The 20326-nt window shown below is 45.7% G+C and overlaps 1 protein-coding gene across 1 annotated transcript in view; it reads right to left on the bottom strand.

The window, feature by feature from the left end:
* Positions 1-20326, bottom strand: part of TRPC7 (transient receptor potential cation channel subfamily C member 7) — a 250690-nt gene that overhangs the window by 69208 nt on the left and 161156 nt on the right. The window lies entirely within an intron of this gene.

Below are 20326 nucleotides of genomic sequence, written 5' to 3'. Positions count from 1 at the left end.
ATTCTTATTCTTATTCCTATTCCTATTCTTATTCTTATTCCTATTCTTACTCTTATTCTTACTCTTTCCTTATTCATTTTTATTCTTATTCTTACTCTTACTCCTTCTCTGGAACTCTCAAATTAAACCATGCCTACATACAAGCAGGATCAAGGGGGGGCAACCATGATGCTGTATTAACTGAACTGAAATCCTAAATCTATCCATGTTTCTGAGCCATTCACCCTTTGCTTTCAGGGCCATTCTGATGTTTCTTTTCAATATTTTGTTTGAATTTGCCCCTCTTCTAGAGCCTAGGCACATGGAGTTAATTGCCAGCCCAAGCCTACAAAATGAGCAACCTGGGTAAAAAAAGGGCAAAAGCAAAACCTCTGCCACAAAAAGCATTTGCACTCAGCCCAAAAGCAAGCCCTGAATCACTTGGGTAAAATGTTCAGGAGCCTCTAAGCTTCAGTGGGCAGATGTAAAAAAGAAGCAGGTGTTAATGCTTAGTGGGTGGCAAAGGTTCATCCCTCTGCACTCCATCTGTTCTCTAAGTCAGTTTTGACCTTCACTGAGTGAAAAGTTCATGTGTTGTTCTGGAAAAAAGGAAAGGAAAGAAAAACCAAGCAAAGCTCCTGGAGTTTGGAAGTGCTGAGGTGAATGATGAAAGGAAAAGGTGCCAGGAGAGGGTGGACGAGATACATTGCCTTCAATAATATGTAAGAGAAGAGCAATGGAATCAAGCAAAAACCCAGAAAAAATGAGCTGTGTCAAGCCCCCAAAATACCTGAATTGGAATCACAGAATGTTAGGGATTGGAAGAGACCTTGAAAGCTCATCAAGTCCAAACTTGTCTGTCCTGGTGTCTTATTACCTCTGAAGGAGAGCCCAGACAGGTGGGACAGATTACCATGTAATCACACACCAAGTAAGCATCAAATATTACGTCAAATATTACCACTGGCCTGGTTCTCATATGGGTTTTTTTCTGGCCTGAGAAAGGAGGCTAGAGTTTGGCCTAAAGCTAATTCACACCTGCTTGTTGTGTATGTAACAACATGCCAGGGAAAAGGACCTTCCTTTCACTTTGGGGTCAAAGAGAACACTGCTTCCATACACTGTTTCGAACAGGCATTGCACTGGAGAAAGAGGCAACAGAAAATGATACCTGCCCTCCAAAAAGAGAATTACTATCCAGCACCTATGTTGCAATAAATGTTCTGCAGGCATGTCCCTACAGCCCAGAGCCAGCCACTGCCAGCAGGTAAGGACAAGAGCTCTGTAATCCAGAGGGCTTCCCCTCAGATGAATTATGACCCCCCAGCCCTGGTTGTGAGCAGAGCTCAATACCTCAGCTATCACACTTCAGCTTCTTGAGAGAGAAGAAGAGATGAATAAAAAGATTATACTTTTAACTGTGAATAATTTCAGCAGTAATGTTCAGCCCTCAGCTCCTGTTCTGAAAAGAAAGTTATAATTATGTCTGACCTGAGCCCTGAATTGTGATGGAGAAGTGGTGGTGCAGTAGCTGAAGATCGTGGAAACTGAACTCTGCTGCAGTGTCATGACTGTTCCCAGCACCCTTTTTATTCTGCTTTTCAGCTCTGTGCAGGCAGGTTCAGAACTAATCATATTTACTGAGAGTGTGTAATGTGCCCTCTTTCAAATAAAAAAAAGAGGAGTGATTATAACTTGATTGCATTTATCTTACCATTTCTGTCTGAAGGTGCTTTGCATGGAAATGGCTCTGCATTAGCATATTTTATTGAGACAGCTAGTGATCAAACTCATCAGGCAATTAAATACTCGGCTTTTCTAGGAATGAATGCCAATGTATGCAGTGTTGTTGGAGAGAAAATGGTCTGGGAAGAGAAAACCAAAAATATCAGGGCCTAAGTACTGCCTGCAGCAAAGTGCATCCAGCTGTACACAGCCAGAAGATGTCTGGACTCCTGTGGCGAGTGGAGAAGAATAGCAATTGCTGAAAGGTGATTTAGCTCTTAACAAATCTTCCTCTCAGTTGCTAATCAACATGCCCAAGAGCATCTCCTTGCAACTTGCACCGAGGGTTCTAGGCGCTGAGACAATCAGCACCTGAAAAGGGAGCATGGTGCAACATGAGTGCTGTTCTGCATGTGGTGCTACTGAAAGCACTGCTGAAGCTGGAACTCTCAGGGTTTGGCAACCACAGCCTCTGAACTGCTCCAAGTCCCAGACACGTAGGACAAGTCAGGCACAGGGAGGAAGCTGAGCTGCTATATATTGAGCTTACTCCAGCAAACATCCTTTCTCCTTGACCCTCCTTTCCACATTGTGCCAGACTGTGCTGTGCAGGACCTGCTGCTGCATATCTAGTCTCTCACAAGAGCCTTTGGAGGGGCATGGTAGCATCTAGATAGTAGCATCTAGAGTTGAGTCTTGGAGAAAATCTTCAAAAGCCTAAATGCCTTGCGAGGTTAAACTGCAGTTTTTACATATGGCTTTGAAGCACAACATTAAAAGCACAGAGGAGAGGATGAATAATGTCTGCCTGAGTTTCTAAAACATCTGAAGCCTGAGCAGGTACTGAAATGGATGGATATTAGGTACTGTGATAATTCCAGAACTCTCTGTTGATGTCAAACTTGTCTTAAAGCCTGAAAACTCAGCAGAGCATTTACAAAGGCAGCTTTAGGAACTCATGGCCTCTCACCACACTGTGGGTTTGCTTTCATTCAGTGGAGAGAGGTTGGCAGGAGTCCTCCTGTGCCCTTTTCAACAGCCCCCTTGTCCAGAAACTACTGAAGAAACTTTGGATTCGTAACCTTTACTATGCCTCACGTTGAGTACAGCAATCATCAGAGTTGGCTCTGAGGAGACATTGGCTCTGTGTTGTTGAAAAGGAAATGTCAGTTTCTGAGAGCTGTTTTGAAGGCATTACCCTGGGTTCCTGCAGAGCCCCAGAAACTGTCAGATTGACACTTATGATTTTTCTTTCTACTTACATCAATATTTCTAAAGAGAATCAGGGAGCATAGAGGCAGCAGACTCCCTGAGGCCTCTCTGGAATTGATGGAGCTCCTGTAACCACAAATGGACCATTTCCCTCTGTTAACCCTTTGCTTCCATGCAGAAAGCCTGATCACCCGAGGTATGCTACAACATGAACAAAACTCAAGGAAATTAAGCTCTATCAGCAGACACAAACTGGTAAAGAAATCAGTTTGCTGAGAAGAGTGAGGCAAATTGCTCAGAGCAAACCCAGGGGGATGCTGCATCTTCAAAGAAGTGCAGCACCTTTGGAAGCAGACTCCAGACTTCGAGTCAGGAGCACAGGCTGAGCACAGCTGTGCAGCACATTTATGAGCCTACATGCTATAGGCTGCTGTGGCCTTCCAAATGCTGCTCAGGCATGTTCCAGCTTCTTTTTCTCCCATACCTTGAATAGCCTCTAATTCTTACCCCCAAATCGTGGTGTTATCATTCATGATAAAAGATTTAAGCATCCTTTTGGACATATTGCTGACTTACTCTGTACACTCAGTATCATTTGGGTGGTTACTTTTGATTAACAACAGCTCATTCTAAAGTTTTCTGTGCTTGGAAATGCTTTTATTTCACCTCTGGGTGTTCAAAGCATGAATCCAATACTGTTTAGCAACACAGTCATTCTCCCACATAAAAAGTTGCACACTTATCTAGGGATATTTATGGATATTATCTAGGGATATTTAGGGATATTATCTAGGGATAATTAATTATGTTTAGCTCTCTCAGACAGTTATTTATTCACTTGCAGACTAATCCTACAGAGCAGGAGGCAATACCCCCTCTCCATCACTCCCACTGCTCATACAGATAAAAGAAAATGATATTTCAAGGTCAAACTTTGCACAGAGGCCTCTTTCCTTGTGGAAGTACAGGTGAAGTGAAGCAAACCATACCTTTTCAAGTCCCTTTAAGAAATGGCAGCACAGATACATTCAGGAGGACAAACCAGGTCTCTCATGTTACTAAAGGATAGGAACTAACATTTCCATCATCTTCTTGCCATCAGGCATAAATTCTGAGGGGAATGACCTAGAAACATTAAGGACAGAGTACCAAGTCTTTCCCAGCATCTAAATTTCTGTGTCTTCCCTGCTCTCTGCTAGAAATGAGGCATCTCTGCCTTGTGCTTTGAAAATAAATAAATAAATAAAAGGGACTAGAATTTGGCTTTCTCACAGCTGTCTTTCAGAAAAACCCATCCCCTGCTGCTCAGTGCCCTCACCCTCCCTCTTCTCATAAACTGAGCATCAGGTTTTTTGTTCCCATTCCAAAGCAATGTCATGCACAGACTCAAGGCTTTTACAGCAGGAGAGACTGCCACATAATCACCTTGGGTCTTGTATCCAGCTTCTTACTGCATTGTAATATACGTACTGAGTGCTTTCTTTCCTCTGTCCTTTCTTCCTTGTTTCCCCTCAGTATATGGTTGTGAAGGTGACTGATGGTTACAGAGCTATCACAGAACACATGAGACAGACCAAAACCAGGATTGTTTTTGCATTCTCTTCTATTGTTCATTCATTAACACACTGGGCCACCAAATGGACTGCCACGAGAGGAGTAAGTCCTACCGGTACGAGGAATAATTGGCCCTGCCCGCTGAAGCATTTCCAAGCCCAGGCTCAGAGCTCACTGAGAGCACAACAGAGCAATACCTGTTCATTCATAAATTTGTACTACTGACGAGAGCAACGGAAAACATTTCTACTTGTGCAAGCAGAGGGCAGTGTAATGCTGGTTTTCATCAAACACTTCAACTGAAAAGAGAAAGAAGGAGCTCTGAAAACTGCTCATCTCGGCTCTGGCCGGATTGCATTTCCCCTTCTTGCTGCACCCTTTTCATTGTTCACTTCAGAGTTATTTCAAGACAAGATATAAACGTAGAGAGAAGCTCTCCTGGCAGCAATTAGACCCAGGAAACTGCAACAGGCACCATTCAGTGTCCCGTGTTTGCACCCCTCATTTTTCCTCGTTTTGCCTCAGCCACATCAATTCCAGGAAAAAGAAACCCTTACAAGCTTCACCTAGCTGCGAGAGAAAACTGCAGCGTGGCTCCAAACCATGTGGCTGGTAGCAAACACCAAGCTCCCTGAGGCGTACTGAGGCACTGAAACAAGCACACTTGGGCATGTTTGCACAAATTCCGAGGGGAGAAAGCCAAAGCAATTTCACACGCAGCCACCCACCTCACTCAGGCCAGCCCATGCTCAAGGCTCGGAGGGAACCAAGCCGCACCGAGCCACCTCTAACCCCAGCAAAACTTCCTAGTGCAGAGCTAGGGACCGGCACTAGAGCCAGGGCATTTCTGCGGGAGCTGAGAGCCGGCTCTGGGAGAGGCAGAGCCCCGCGGCTGGGGCAGCAGCTTACATGTGCGCGTCGGAGCCGGGTCCGCTTCACTCTAGAGCCGCGGAGCGCTGCGCGGCGTTGCGCGGCTCCCCATGGCGCTGCCGCTGTCCGCGGTTGTGAGTCGCCGCTGTCCGCGGTGCTGAACCGCCGCTCAGAGCGGCCGGACGGGGCGGGCGCTGGCCGCGGGGCTGCAGACGCCGCCGGTTCTGTCGAGGCGGTGCCACATCCTTATCCCCTCGTCGAGGCTGGGACAGAGTTCCCCGAGAACGCCGGGGATCTGCTTCCTGGAGGAAAAGCCTGCTGCCAGGTTGGCATGTGAGTTGCGTTGTCCTCCCCGTCTTCCCTCCCCCCTCTTCTCACGCCGATGTTCTCCTGTAGGTTCGGTTTGATGGTTGTTTTTTTTTTCAGAGCTCCCCCTTGTCAGTCGGAGCTGGGGAGCGCCCCTGCACCCTCCCAAGGGCTGCCCCAGAGCAGGCGTGGCGAGACCGACCCTCCCGGAGAAGGCAGGGCAAGGCTGCCCCGCAGGGCGGGGGGCTCCGTGCGGGGGGCTCCCCTTCACGCACCTCCCGTCCGCTTCATCCGGCTGTACCACCCCTCTGCTGGGAGTGGTTAGTGTCGCTTCGCCCTGGCCGTGCCCAGGCTGAGATCCTTTTCTGCCTTCCCAAGGAGATCTTTTCTCTTACGGGTGGCCCATGAGGGGTGTGCCTGCGTGTGTGTGCGGTGGGAGCAGAAAGGGGTGGCGAGAAATGAATGCAGCATGCAAAATAATCACTCAGTGCAATCAATCCCCTCTCTTGCTTGGCAGAGAGCCACCAGAGTAATAACTTTAAACTACACCTGGGAGTTCCAGGGCTCCCTAGCAGTAAGAGTGGGTGTTCTTCCTAGGACAGCCCCCAAGATGCTCCCACTGCCCACCATCTCCCCTCACCCCTAGCCTTCAGCCACATGAGGCTGTCCTGTCCTATCCCATGACCTTCCCTGTCCTTCCCCATCCACGCCAATTCCCCTGCTCACCCTCTCATCCTCACCTGAACATGGGGATCCCCACCTCATCATACACACCATTGCAATTACTGAATAACACCTACTCACCTCACCTGGCATGGCTCCAGATCAGGCCTCGAGGAAATCCTCTGCTTGGAGAGGTGATGGTGGGAGGCAGCACAAGACTCTCTGAGCAGCACACGAGAGGATGGCAGTATGTTGATTTGCACCCAGGTTCTCTCTCTGCCATGCCCTCACAGCAATGGGTGAAGTGAGGACACTCATCAAGAGATTTTTCACCGTTTGTCAGCCTCACGTTTGTTGTAATCAGCTGAAGATGTTGTTTGATGGAAACACTTCAGGGAAATGATGGTCACAGGCACTGACCATTTTAGCAGGGATCACTGAGGGCTCAGTGTGGCTTCTGTAGCAGCACTATGAAAGAACCCTCAGAAACCCTTAAAGACAGCCACTGCAGGGCTTTCATCCCACATCTGCAGGCAGCTGAGTTGTCTTCACCTGTCTGAGCTGCACTCTCAATTGTGAGGAGGGTGAGCATTTTCCTACTAAGAGTTTTTATGGTGTGAATAAAGGAGAAGAGAATATTAACCTCTTACTAATTGTGGGAAGCACCCAAAACTCAGAATTCACTGCACCCTCTTTTGACACTGTCTTCCCATGCTGATACTTCCTGTCCTCTAAGATGCAACAACTGCTTGGTTCTTGCCCCAGCTTATGGATTCTTGGAGCTCACTGAGTCAGGAGGACTCAGATGGGTAAACATAAGGGAAGGATGTGGATACTACTAGACTCAGGGGAGAACAACATCCTGTGGAGAGAGATAGCCTGTGAGAAGAAAAAGAAGTAAGAAAAGAGAGAGTCTGCACAGCTAAATACTCACTTGTGCTGCTGAAATCACCTTGAGTGATATAGGGCTGCAGAGGGACAAATCTTGGGGTTAGGTGGCTAAACACAGCTGAGGGGTAAGAGCTTTTTGAGCAAAACCTCTCTCTCTCTCCATCTATCCTGGTATTTATCTGTCCCTTGCCCCTAATTCCTGCAGTTCAATGCTTGCCCCGTTACCATAACAAACTAATTCAGAGTCAAATATGTTTAGAGGTTCTTGCATTAAAAGTCTGTATTTGCATTTCCTTTCTAAGGCTTGGGAACACTTTGGGAGTACTTGAAAAAGGTCACCTCTTGGCTGGTTTATTTTTGTCGTTGTTTTGGGTTGGGTTGGATTTTTTGGCATTAGTTTTGTCTTGTTTGATTTGTTTTGGTTTTGTTAGTGTTGCTGGGGGGTGGGGGGTGGGGGTGGTGGTTGTTTGGGTTTGTTTTTTTAAATGAGGTAGGCAGGAATTGAAGATTAGAAACCCCAACGTTCCTCCATTTATGTTATTCATAAGCAATGCTGCCAGCTTAGCTGGAAAATATTGGTCTAGGAGTTGAACATGGGATTGATGTCACTAAAGACAGGGGAAGCTCTCTCCTGTATATATCCTGGGAGAAAAAAGAAAGGAATAAAATCAATTAGGTATAAAATCAATGAATTGCATTCCTGCTCCACATGTCTGTACAGCTGCAGTTAGGCTTCCTGACCATTCTTAGTTCTAACTCCACTGGACAATAGTCATCACTTTTGTTTTCATGAACACTTGGAGGGTTTTTTTGCTGAAAAAAATAAACCCTCAAGTCCCAGTACTGTCTAGCACTCAAAGGCATCAGAAGGACCTTCTCAATAATGTTAATAATCAACAGCTCATCCACTCCATAAATCTGCCTCTGATGAAATACAGCAACCCTAAGTGCAATTAATTGTGTCAGATTAACACACGTGAGATGAAAAGTGGGAAGGAAAAAGGGGGCTGAGGAATAGTCTGCTGTTACCAAGGGGTGTTGAAAGTATTCAGGCAACTGTTGTAGGTAAAGCACACCTCAGAAACAGGAGAACCCCACAGCTACAGAACCCAGAAACCTTACACCTGGCTCTCTCAGAAGGCATTTATCACAAGGTTCTGAACTTGCACAAGTTGCCTTTCATCTTGATGAGCTTTGAGTTTTGCCACTGCAACAGTTCCACATGAAAAGGGTGTGCTGAGAAATCTGCTGCTGGTAATATCCAAACCCTTTCTGACTAAAGCCTTATTGACTAAAGAATCACAGAAAATTTGGGTGGTTTTTTCCCCTGCACATCATCAGCTGTTTGTATTGTTGCAGTCTGTACCAAGAATGTCCTTACCTCACCGGGGGCAAGAACAACTCTTGTATGAAAGGACTGAGTTTTTCTCTGCTTCATCCCACCTGTACCTTTAAACCAGAACAAAACCCACAGTAAATGTCACATCCCAGCAAACCCAAGCAAGCACAGAGCCCTTTGCAAGAATAAAATGTGGAAACAGTTAAACAATTTCAGGAGCTGTGTCATTCTTCAGTTATGTCATGGCATTGACTGAATGAAATACAGAGACTTGGAATTCCTCTCAGGGTTGGTAGTTCTGAGGGCTTTTGAGTTGTTTTTGAGCTCAGTTGTTCTTTGTCTGCAAATGTTGCTGTATTCCCAGACATATGGCAGGGAGGGGGCCTCCAAGTGAATGTAAAGTTCTGCTTCTGTTTGCTCAGCTCTGGTGTGGCAGACAGTTATCCACATGCCACCAAGAGGGACTGAAGAAAGATTTTTGTGCGGGAAAAGCTTAAAGGGAATGACAACAACAGCCCTCAGAAATTGTGGTATTAAACTTCTTGCTAATTTTCAGAGCAGTTAATTCTCTGGTTACTCAGTGGAGTCCTCTCTGCTGTCTCTAAACAATTTCCAATGTTCAACTCCTTTACTGCTGTCACAACCAGAACAAACCACAAGGTAAGTGGAAGCTCAGCAGTTTGTCTGAAGAGTCTTTGCTTCTGCTGATTAACATTTTTTCATTGCAAAACCCTTGTGTCCAGAGACTACTGTTTTGTGCTGTCACTGATAACCTTGGCTTAATCCTTCCTTCAAACACACTCCTGTGTCAGGCACTGGCTTTTCAAACTAACCATCTCAGCTGAATTCTAAACAGTAAAGCAAAAGCATTTACAGGACAAGCAAGCTTGGGAGGGTTCCCTTCTTTGTTCTGTTTTGCACTACTCCCTGCTCTGCTCCCCAGACCAGAATCCAGAGAGATTGGCCATTGGAATGTGCTGCCCAGGGAGGTGGTGGAGTCATCAGCACTGGAAGTGTTTAAAAAGAGCCTGCATGAGGCACTTATTAGGCGCTGCTGGGTGACAGGTTGGACTTGATGATCTTGAAGGTCTTTTCCAACCAGGTTATTTCTGTATTCTGTAAATGACAAAGGGTGAAGGGAAAAGAAGCAAGAGATATGCTGTGCTTTTGGAGAGGGCAGTGCAAGGAAGGTAGGGAAGAAGGCAAAGCTGAAGTTGGCCAGCACTTGCAGCTTGTGAAAGAGGAGGACAACCAAAAGGATTTCTCCTTCTCTAGCAAGCCCAGGTAGAACTACCTGCACCAACCTTCTACTACTTAGAACTGGCTATTCAAGCACAGGCCTATCTTGCATGATCTTTAAACATTCAAGAAGATAATTACAACACAACTCTTCCTAATTATTTCTGGAATGGTACCCCTCTGAACCAGCTTTGACCCAGGGATGAGAGGCAAAATACCGCTTTGTATCTTTATATTACTTTTACTACCTCATGAATTTTCCATTCTCCATTGTCCAGAGCTATTGGTTGTGGTGATTGGCAGCTTACAAGGATGGCTATGAATAGTAACCCCCTTGGCTGTACAATCTCATTCAATATCCTTCCATATGAAAACAGTGGAATAAATGTCAAAGTGTCCTCATATTAGAAAATATACTAAGGAGAATACCTCTTGATTAGTCTGCCTAGCTGTGAACCATTATCTTGAAGATGCTTTTATTGACAACTTTTGCTCCTTTAGCTACTTCTGTTACTGATCTGACTGCTCCAGGATAACTTTACTAAGACTAGCAACAGTCTACCACTACAAAGATACATGTCACTAGCAGTGGTCTTTCCATACATCCCTTGGAAGATCTGGCTGCAGTGTTGCACTTCTGGCTTTTGATGCTCATTTTAGCAGCAGTGCCTCTCTGTTATTCTCAGTGTGAGACATTACTGGCTGGGTGTTCTCTGCTGCTTATCGAAGTGCAGGTGCAAATGTTTGAGGGTTTGCTGCTGTTTCCCATTTCCCACCAAACAACACAGTGCTGAACCTCTGCAGGCCTCAGACATCACTTGGAAACTTTATTATTATTATTATTGCAGTTTCTCCACATTTCTTTAGGCTCTCATTCAAGACAGCAACTGCCTGGATGCTTATCTTTGGGCACCTGCTCAAGGCCATGCTCATTCCCTGTGCCACTTTGAGCTCAGGTTCCCAGCCACACAGATTCAAACGTGTCACTACCCAGACTATGAAGAACAGAGCTCTCCTCTGTACTGTGCCACCAAATCTTCCCACTTTGAATTGCTGTTCACTCTGCAGCTGAGGATCACATCAGGCTCTGGCAACAGCACTGCACAGCAGCTTTCCCTTAGTTCATTTTCATACAACAGCAGCTCACAGACCAGCTCATCAGCCCTTCCCCTTCCCAGCAGCCTTTCTGTTCTCCTCCAGTTTTACTGCTTTCCACCTATTTTTCCCAAAGCTGAGAGCCTTTCTAATTTTATCTTATTTGCAATTTTTAAGTGGTTGGTTGGTTTTCCCTCATCTTCCCCTCGTCTAAACCATGGTTTCCTTTCTCCTGAGGGTACAGGTTAGGGATGAATTGCCAGATGGCCACGCTTGCACTTGGGCATATATTAATTTAGCCATGAACATTTCCCATTTCCCTTCTGAATCCTTTCTCTCTGCTGTTGTTTCTAATCAGATTTTATGCAACACTTCCTGCATGCTTCCCAAATACATTGGGCTACAAACCTCAAGGCCATTTTTCCCCATGAGGCCATGTCTTCCTGAATCCCCTTCTGACAGCATTTAGAAGTCAGAGCATATGTCTCATGCTCATGATAATGCCCAGTCTTAACATGCCTGCTGATGTGTCCTGAAGTGCTTCTATCCCAATTCAATTTCACTCCCTCCAGCAGTCTCATATAAGAGGACAAATCTAGAAGGCTTTGGTCAAGTAATGTTCTTTCTGAGAAAAGAAGGTACAGAAACTGAGGAGCAATGGGGTGACACCTGTCTCCAATATATATATAAAAACATGTATATTGTGTGCCCAGGCACAGTTAATTATGTTTAATTGGTTTATTTCCCTCTCAGACTTTCTTATTTTCTTTCTCTCTCTTCATTTTCCTCCCTCTGTTCACAGCATTTGGAGCTGGCATAATTTCAAGGGGAAAGGGTTTTATTCTAATTGCACAGTCAAGAACTTCTACACCTATCAATGCCAAAATTTCCTCTACTTTGTGAATTGAAAGAACTGCCTAGGGGAAGAGAACTTCACAAGGTAGAAAATTGCTCCCACTGGTGTGAGCACAGAGAGGATCATGTGATTCCCCCCCCCCCATATTTTTGTTTCCTTGCAAGTATTCCCATGGACAAGATTACTGAAGTGATTCTTCCTTTAGACATTGCACACCCAGAAAAGCCAACAGCAAATCAAATCAAGAGAAAAAGGCCTATTCCATGTGACACTGTCTCATGCTCAGCGTGCAGCTTAGCTCTGTGGATCCCCAGCCTCCTTTTCACATGGAAGAAAAGGTGAAGAAAGAAAACCTGAAACAACACAGCCCTCTGGTAAGGCTCCAATGTCCTTCCACATTGGCTTTCACATGAATGCTGTGAGAATAGCAGAGAAGAGAAGCCTCACCAGCCTGCAGCAGCTTCCCCCACAGCCCTCAACAGAAACTCTCACTGGCATTGTTCTGTAGCTCAAATCCAAACAAAGAGAGAAAGGTTTTTCTTGGTGAGTGTCTTAGCACCTTCTAGCAAAATCTGTGCCAGTGTCACCATTGTTTGCTCTAAAATGTGACTGGTGTGCTAGGGAAAAAACAAAGAAAGAGATCTCAGCAGCATTTTAATGTTCCCCAAATTGATACTTGCATAAAAGCAGCACAACAGTAGTAAACAGCCTGCCAGGGGTTGAATCCCAGCTGACCTGGGACATTTCTTGTTCCTGGCAAATATAAAAGGGAAATTTAGAGGAGGGCTCCAAGACCTCCAGGCATTCTCACTGCAGAGGGCAGCTCTCTCTGTCCCCCACACCAGCAGCTTGCCTGCACATCAGTGCTACAAAGGAATTAGTAGTCTTATATGTGGCACCGAGGGTAGAACCTGCAATAAATCCCAGGACAAACAGAGGGAATAAAATGTTTTCCAAACTGAGAAAATTCAGAACAATCTGAGTTACAGAGAGAACAAAGAGTTCCCTCCTGAAAACATTCATTCATGAGTGCATCAGGGTGGTGGGGAGAGGAGGGCTGGGGAGCTCTCTCCTTTCTTGAAGAAGTATTGTCAAACATTAGAAATCCTGAAGTGAAATGGGGCTGTGTGAGGAAAGAGTCAGATGTGCTGAGATGTATTTGGGCTGACTCAAAGACTGAGGATTTATTGCATGCAGCTCTCATCCTCTAAAGGGTAAGCATCTAGGCATCTTGTGTGTGTGTGTGTCAGTGGTTAGAAATTGTTTGCAGAAAGCAGACAAGTGCTAGACCTCCTGAAATACTTTCCTGAAGAATCATAGGATCATAGAATTGTTAGGGTTGGAAGGGACCTCAAGGATCAGCCAGTTCCAACCCCCTGCCATGGACAGGGACACCTCACACTAGGTTGCTTACAGCCACATCCAGCCTGGCCTTAAAAACCTCCAGGGATGAGGCTTCCACCACCTCCCTGGGCAACCTGTGCCAGTCTCTCACCACCCTCATGGGGAAGAACTTCTTCCTAACATCCAATCTCAATCTACCCATTTCTAGGTTTTTTTTTCCATTCTCCCATGTCCTGTCCCTCCCTGACACCCTAAAAAGTCCCTCCCCAGAGTATCCATGTCATCAGAGCTCAGCTGTGAGTTTCAGCTGCAAAGTCCTGAATTTCAGTGATTAAAAACCCAAACCAGCCTGAGACACACTTTACACCAACAGATCTCTTTCTCTTCCTGGCTGTATTTCCTAATTCAGCAAAGTCTGTTTTCCTTCCAAGGACAAGTTTATTTGTCCAGTGGGATAACCTCCTCTCTGTCTGGATAAAGCCACCATGAAGGTATTAGGTAAACATTAATCAGTAGACTAAATTAAATAGTGATCAGTGTGAGACACAGGACACTTGGCTCCCAACATTCAGTTCTGTTCTGTAAGCCAAATGCTGCAGAGAGTAAAATCATATCCCATTTCATTCTGAAGGCTAGCAGTCAATTCCTTGCTTTTCTCAAGCACCTATTCCTAGCATGGCTACTGCCTCTGCTTCCTCAGTCTTGGATAAGAGAATCTCAAGAAAGGAACAGAGATCTTCTTCCTTTACCACATCTTCTGCACTGGACACTAACACTTACATTATATCAGACCACTCTCAGCGCACTCCCTGCTCAACAAAGTAAGCTCAGAGAGAGAGGATTTAAGGTCTCAGTGCGTTTTAGTATTTGGATTAAGCACTTGCATCCTTAATCAGAGCATCTTTCTCCTACCTGTTGCAAACCAGGCCTGCACCCAGCTATGCCAAACCGAGTGGTGTTGCTATTCCCACCTCTACTTTCCTCTCTCATCATTCATGGTTTCCTCGTGCCTTTAGCACATGCAATGTGCAGAGTGAATTTGAAACACGTACCCCAGTGTGCCACAGGACACTGTCAGAGATGGAAAGTGTCAGATTCAGCACAGGCAGCTGTTTAACTCTGTCACATCAGTACAGAAGCTACACTGCACCTCTCTCCTCGGGAGTATTAGGTGTGAAATGTTGCAGCTCTCAAAGGTCAGCAGCAGCTGCACTTTGCTGCTGTCGCTGCGTCCTCGCTTGGTACCCGAGCCAAAGAAACAGCCTCTTAGCATCTGGTTAGCAAACTAGAGATTAAGGAGTTAAAAACTGTGCAAATTCCTTCAACATCAGTTCACCAGGGGACCAATGCAATCCCAGCAACATTGCCAGGCCAGGCCATGCGTTGCAGTAAATCAGCTTGGATGCCAATTGACTTCAAATCAGGTCCTGTTCCGTTGCATTAAACTACCTTGCTCGGCTCTGTTTTCTTCCTGTGCCTAGAGCACATATTTCTTGCTGTTTACTATTCTGGAAAATGAGCTTTCTGAATGACCCCCTCAGAGCATTTGAAATGCATTCTGTTTCAAAGGCAGCAGCAGCAGCATTTGAGCATCCTTGAAAGGACATGGGTTGTTTCGTGATGAAAACGAAACGTCAACGCTGTCACCTCTGAGAGTCAGGGGAAAGAAGTCTTTCATCCTCCCCCCCCCCGGGTCAAGTACAGCTGTAATTCACTTAGAGCTGGCAAGATCCTATTTTGCCAGGAAGGGTGCAAGAAAATCAGATTTATGAACAAGAGAGGCAGAGCATTCATGCTGCATTATCACGAGGAGGTGGCCAAAACACTCCATACCTTTCAGACAGTGCTGAAAGCCTTGGAAATACCTCCAGCCTTTCCCATTCTGGAGCTGATGTCAAACCTTTTGTCAGCCTAACTTGTATGAGAAATCCTCCCTGCTCCCATACTGATTGTTTTCCATGTAATAATCAGCTCTGACATTTCAGAATCCTGCATGAGGTGACTAAGCTTTGAGTAATTTTCTCTCCATTGTTGACAGGTGAAACATATGCAAATATTTTGAGCAGAAGAGAGTTGACTAACACAGCTTCTTTTTGTTGTTGTTGTTGTTCTTTTTTCCCATACATCATTACCAAAGTACTTTGCACTTGTGTAATAAAGCAATATGAAATATTACACCCTGAGCCCAGAATGGTAATTCTCTCCAGAGCACATCCTTGCTTATTTAGTATCTCAGCTCCACACAGCCTCCCCTGCCCTTCAGAAAGGGTTGGAACCAGCTAAAGGACATGGATAGGAGAACATTTTCTCCTCTTTTAACAAGACATTTATCTGGGTGATGTTTTGGTGACCATTGAAGCAGTGGTGAAAAGCAGCTTCTCCCGGCCCCTGCTTGGTTTTCCTTCTTATGCCATTCAGCTTGGACTCAGAGATCAGCCACGCTATTTATTCTTCAGACAGGGCTGGAAGCACACAAGTAGGTTAGCAGATGGCTGCACCTGTGCTAAGAGCAGGAGGCAATGGGAGCAGGTTCCTGTTCCTCAAGCACAGGTCAGGCAGCTGACAGCTTGGAGCTGGACATTGGTGCTGCTGTGCCAATTTTGGGAATGGCCCTTTTAAATAGGCATTTATTTATTTATTTATTCATTTCAGGCAGTTTGGTTTCTGCTCCTCCAACCTGCTTTGTTTTGGCTCTTTGTGGGAGCTTTCTCATTAAGTTTTCATACCTCTGCAAATTAAAGCAATGAGCCCACAGGGTAAACTTCGTGGTGTCACACCTCCTCCATAGTCACAGTGCCTGAACCCAAAGTCGCCTGGGAGCACCCTGACACTAGGTATTCCTTTCAAAAGCCTTTGGATCACATGTGAAGCAGGGTTTGGCCCTTCCTTTTGTACTTACAAACAGAAGCTCTCCTGACCAGACATTCCAGCTGCCTGGGGAGAGCAGCCATGGGAAGAATCCTCATTCCTCCCTCGCCTGACCCAGTGCTGACTGCACATTCCCACTCCTTAGTGCGACCAAGCCACTTACCTGTTAGAGTTTCTATTATTTGCTTCCCTCCTCTATTTAATGTTCAAGACATGCCAGCAAGACAAGTTATGACTGATGAGGTTTAATTAAGCTGCAACTCCATTAACTGAGCCCTCCAAGAATTACTCAGCAATCACTCACTCGCAGCAGGTCATCTTTCCTTCTGTCTTCTCCACCTGGTGAAGGGAGCTTCTGCTGATCCCTCAACTCAGCCTGGGCTTTGCCTTTCCAGCATTTCTTGTCTCTACCCTTCTCCTTGCTTTCCAACGGTGGGATTCACCTTATCTAACTGTAGAGTTTCACAGGGCAGGGGATGTGATGCCAATCTTAACTGGGCATGGTCCCTTCATGCTGTCAAAGGACAGAAAGAAGCACTCCTGGGGTGAGATACACTTGGCTTAGATGACTCAGATGTGTTCTCAACACACTTATTCTCCTCCTGACAAGAATTAATGTGGGCAATTATTTCAGGTACAGTAACAGACATCTGAGTCTGAAAGGACAAATCCCACATTTAGGGACACAAGCTACTATTTTTGTCTAACCCCCCCAGGAGATAATGCTCAGCCTGAACACTTGCCACGAGATGATTGTCCTGCATGCAGCCAGCCAGTGAAACTCCCCTGAGTTCGGAGAGCTAACAATTGCCTGACTTCAGCAACAAATTCATTCAGCAGATGTAGACATAGCTTTCCTCTCCCTTCACTCCAGAACCTGATAGTTAGCAGGTTTGGATAATTTCCAGATTTCTTCCCATAAAGCACAAAATAATTCACCATTTACCCATCCCATTGTCTTCTTGACCCAAATCAAGCCTGACAGCTCCTTGTTTGCCTTAGCTTTTCATCCAAAGCTTTCCATTTAGAAACCTTACTCTGAAATACAGCAATCATAACCTCACTCTCAATCTTCCTCCATCCTGACATTGAACTCCAAACTTCTTACAGTCCTCCTTGTCAAAGCCAGCAGTCAATGTCTCATCACTTCTAAGTTCCTCTTTCAAGCTCAGCCAGAAAAAATGCTGTCCCAATTCTAGAAGAGTGAGCCCCAATGAGCTGCATGAGCAGGAAATCTCCTTATCCCAGCTCTCCTTTCATACCAGCCAGTGGCAAGTCTCTGTTCTGCAGAGCAGCTGCCTGGATACATTTCTGCTGTGCAAAAGTATTTCCTGGGAAAAAAAAGAATGATCCAGATCTAATTACTGAGGATTCTGCACCGGGGGTTGGCAGTAGGCTGTGGGTTTGCATTGCTTGATGAATGATGGTTGCCAGTTCTTCATCTGGCTTCATGGTTTCATGGTAGTGACTAGAATAAAGATTATCCAGTGCAAGTCCTCTTTACAAGTGATAATTAAGACAAACAGGGAGGTCAGATCTCCTCTGATCTTTGTGAAGCTGGTTTGTGCTTTGTCTGCAAGCAGCAGCAGGCTGGTGACAGAGTCCCTGAGAATCAGGACATTGTTAAATGAAGCCACATTAAGATTTTTTGGGTATCTTCTCATAAACAAAGCAACTTAGCACAGGGTAAGCTGGTGGTGTAACACAGCTTTCAGCTTAGCACACCCTGCTATGGCCAGCATGCCAGCAGCAGCCAGTGCCTCCTGAAGGAAACAAAATGGACCTCTCTGCCTGCCTGGCTCTTGAAGTCACCCTCAGAGACCTGGGCTGAGCCATCATCTGGAAAACAATGTCAGCAGCATCACTGTCAAAAGGCTGATTGCATCAGCGGTGTAATTTGGAGCAGGAAGCTGGGACTCATCCCAGTCTTCTGGAGAGGTTTTATGGTATTAGGGAAAAGTCTGTGGCTGAGATTTACAAACTGCATCATCAAGTGAAATCTTCCTGTGATTAGTTTTATTTCTTTGTGTATCTGCATCTTACAGCAGTAGAAAAAGAAACATCCTGTGCATTTGTGGTGTATGCATTGCCCACAACCAGGTCTGACAGCCAGATAAAACCAACCTAATCTCCCCAAAACACCCATGGACAGTCCTGTCAATAAGAGATGACTCATGAGAGCCATTGCACTTATACTCTCTTCTGAGGAGCTTGGAAGGACAAGAATGTGGATCTTAAAGAGATTTATCAAGGTGATAATGGGAGAGGAGAAAAATCTCTCTTTTGCAGAGTTCCAACAGAAAGCTAACATCATTTCCTCCACCAGCTCAGCATGTTAAGAGAGCGCTCAAGGGATGATGTGTGCCTTTGTCCACCTGTTACAGCACAGGGGAAGCCCAGGGGAAGCCCAGGGGAAGCCCAGGGGACTGTCTGGCAGTGTCTCTGGCTCAGTGGCACCAGGATACAACCAAAGGTCTAGGAAGTAAACCTCAACCCAGGAGGTAGGAAGACCACAGGCTTTACAGGGTTTCCCTGGAGCTTACCATCAGTGGCACCACAAGGCAGTGAGAATGATGCCCTTCCTGAAGCTTTCCTCTCCATCTTTTTCTCATTAACAAAGATGCTGTGCTGGTAACTGGAAACAGATTGATGCATTTTGGGTCATATTCTGACAGTGCAGTGCTAGGTTTTCTTAATGGTTTGGGTTTGCCCCCTGTTTATTTTGAAAGGGGCTAACTACAGATGAAGAGCCTGATGCTTCCTCTGCTACCAGGCTTGCAGGGAAAGATCAAGAAGGTAATGCTGAGGGTCTTCCTCAGGCTCACACCAACAAAATGAAACCATTTTGCTGAGGTGGTTTTACCTAGGCCAGACCTGAGCAATCTGCATTGACAGAAGTCACTGTGGCTGCTTTAGACTTGCACCTTGCTTTCAGTACTCAGACAGGGATCGTGCTATTTGCTTCTCCACTCTGCTGCTTTAACTAGGAAAAGGGCAAGAATCTTTTGCTCCTACTCACTTTGGTTTCTGAAGTAACCAAGGAATTAAAGGGAGCAGCCTGAAATTGCAAGCAGAGAAAGTTTAGGCTGGATATTAGAAAGAATTTCTTTACTCTAAGGGTGGTCAGGCACTGGCACAGGCTGCCCAGGGAGGTGATGGAGTCACCACCCCCGGAGGGGTTAAAAAATGTGTAAGCATGGCAGTTTGGTACATGGCCTGGAGGTCATGGTGGTGCAGGGCTTGATGATCTTGAAAGTCTCTTCCAAGTGAGAGACTAATATGATTCTAAGATGACTGTTGTGTTTGAAGTGAGTCATTCAAATTGTCCTGCTTGGGCTGCAGAAGTTCTTTTTTCAGTATCACTAAGGTTGGAATCAAAGATCAGAAGGAGAAAAAGGGAAATTCCCCTTACAGAAATGCAATTTTTGTTTAAAAGTGTTTCACTATGTCAAAACCAAACCCAAAAGGATTTGAAGGGAAATGATTCTACAGCATTGGCATCCTCGAGTCTGTTGGTGTAAAGGCAGCTGCAAAGCCCATTGCTGTCTTTAGGCAGAGCACCTGAGTAAAAGCAGAAATCCAGAGTACAAATGAAGCCTTCCCAGGGGCTTGGCTGTGGACTTCATCTTGTTACATAGCCAGGGGAATCCACAGCATCACTACTCAATACATCCTGAGGCCAGAATCGTTGCACTTCGGTACCTGCTGTGTTGGGTGCAGCCCCAGCTCTTCAGCCCTGGTAAGTGAAAAGCAGAGGTGACGTCAGCAGGGTAACCCTGCCTGTGGAGGTAGGGAAACACAGAGATGCAGCTGCCAGAAATGGCAACTTGGTGATTCACTGCTTTAAATTGCTTGACTGAAATGACCAGAAAGCAAATCCCACCCTGCAGTATTTTTGGGAGATTGAAGGGAATGCTACAGCTGCAGCCCCTCATAGGCCTAATGGGAAAACAAATTTCCTATGAAAGGAGGAGTGGATAATTATGTGTTGCCTAAGAAAAAGAAAACTCTTCCCTCCTAGAGCTTACTTTGTTTTGATCTGTGCTGCTGGTGAAGCTCTCTCTGTGCAGAATGACTGGAACAGAGGAAAGCAGCCAGCAGGAGCTACATCAGAAGGTTGTATGGAGGAGCAAGAGAATGCTCCAAATGAATTTGGCTTTTTCCTACTGAAAGCCTGGGGGTTTGGAGAAGCTAAAGTAGTTGCCTTCAAAAATAAATCAAGATAATCATGATTATTAGAAAGGCAATGAAGATTGTGAAGGGTCTGGGGAGCAAGTCTTGTGCAGAGTGGCTGAGGGAGCTGGGGTTGCTGAGTCTGGAGGAAAGGAGGCTGAGGGGAGACCATCTGGCTCTCCACAACTCCCTGAAAAGTGGCTGGATGCAGG

This window comes from Melanerpes formicivorus, unplaced genomic scaffold (assembly GCF_026170545.1).
Source record: "Melanerpes formicivorus ecotype bairdi unplaced genomic scaffold, bMelFor1.0.p_v2 SCAF_2, whole genome shotgun sequence".
Lineage (NCBI taxonomy): Eukaryota > Metazoa > Chordata > Aves > Piciformes > Picidae > Melanerpes > Melanerpes formicivorus.
Note: the sequence above shows the minus strand (reverse complement) of the source record. Positions and strands in the feature narration are given on the sequence as shown.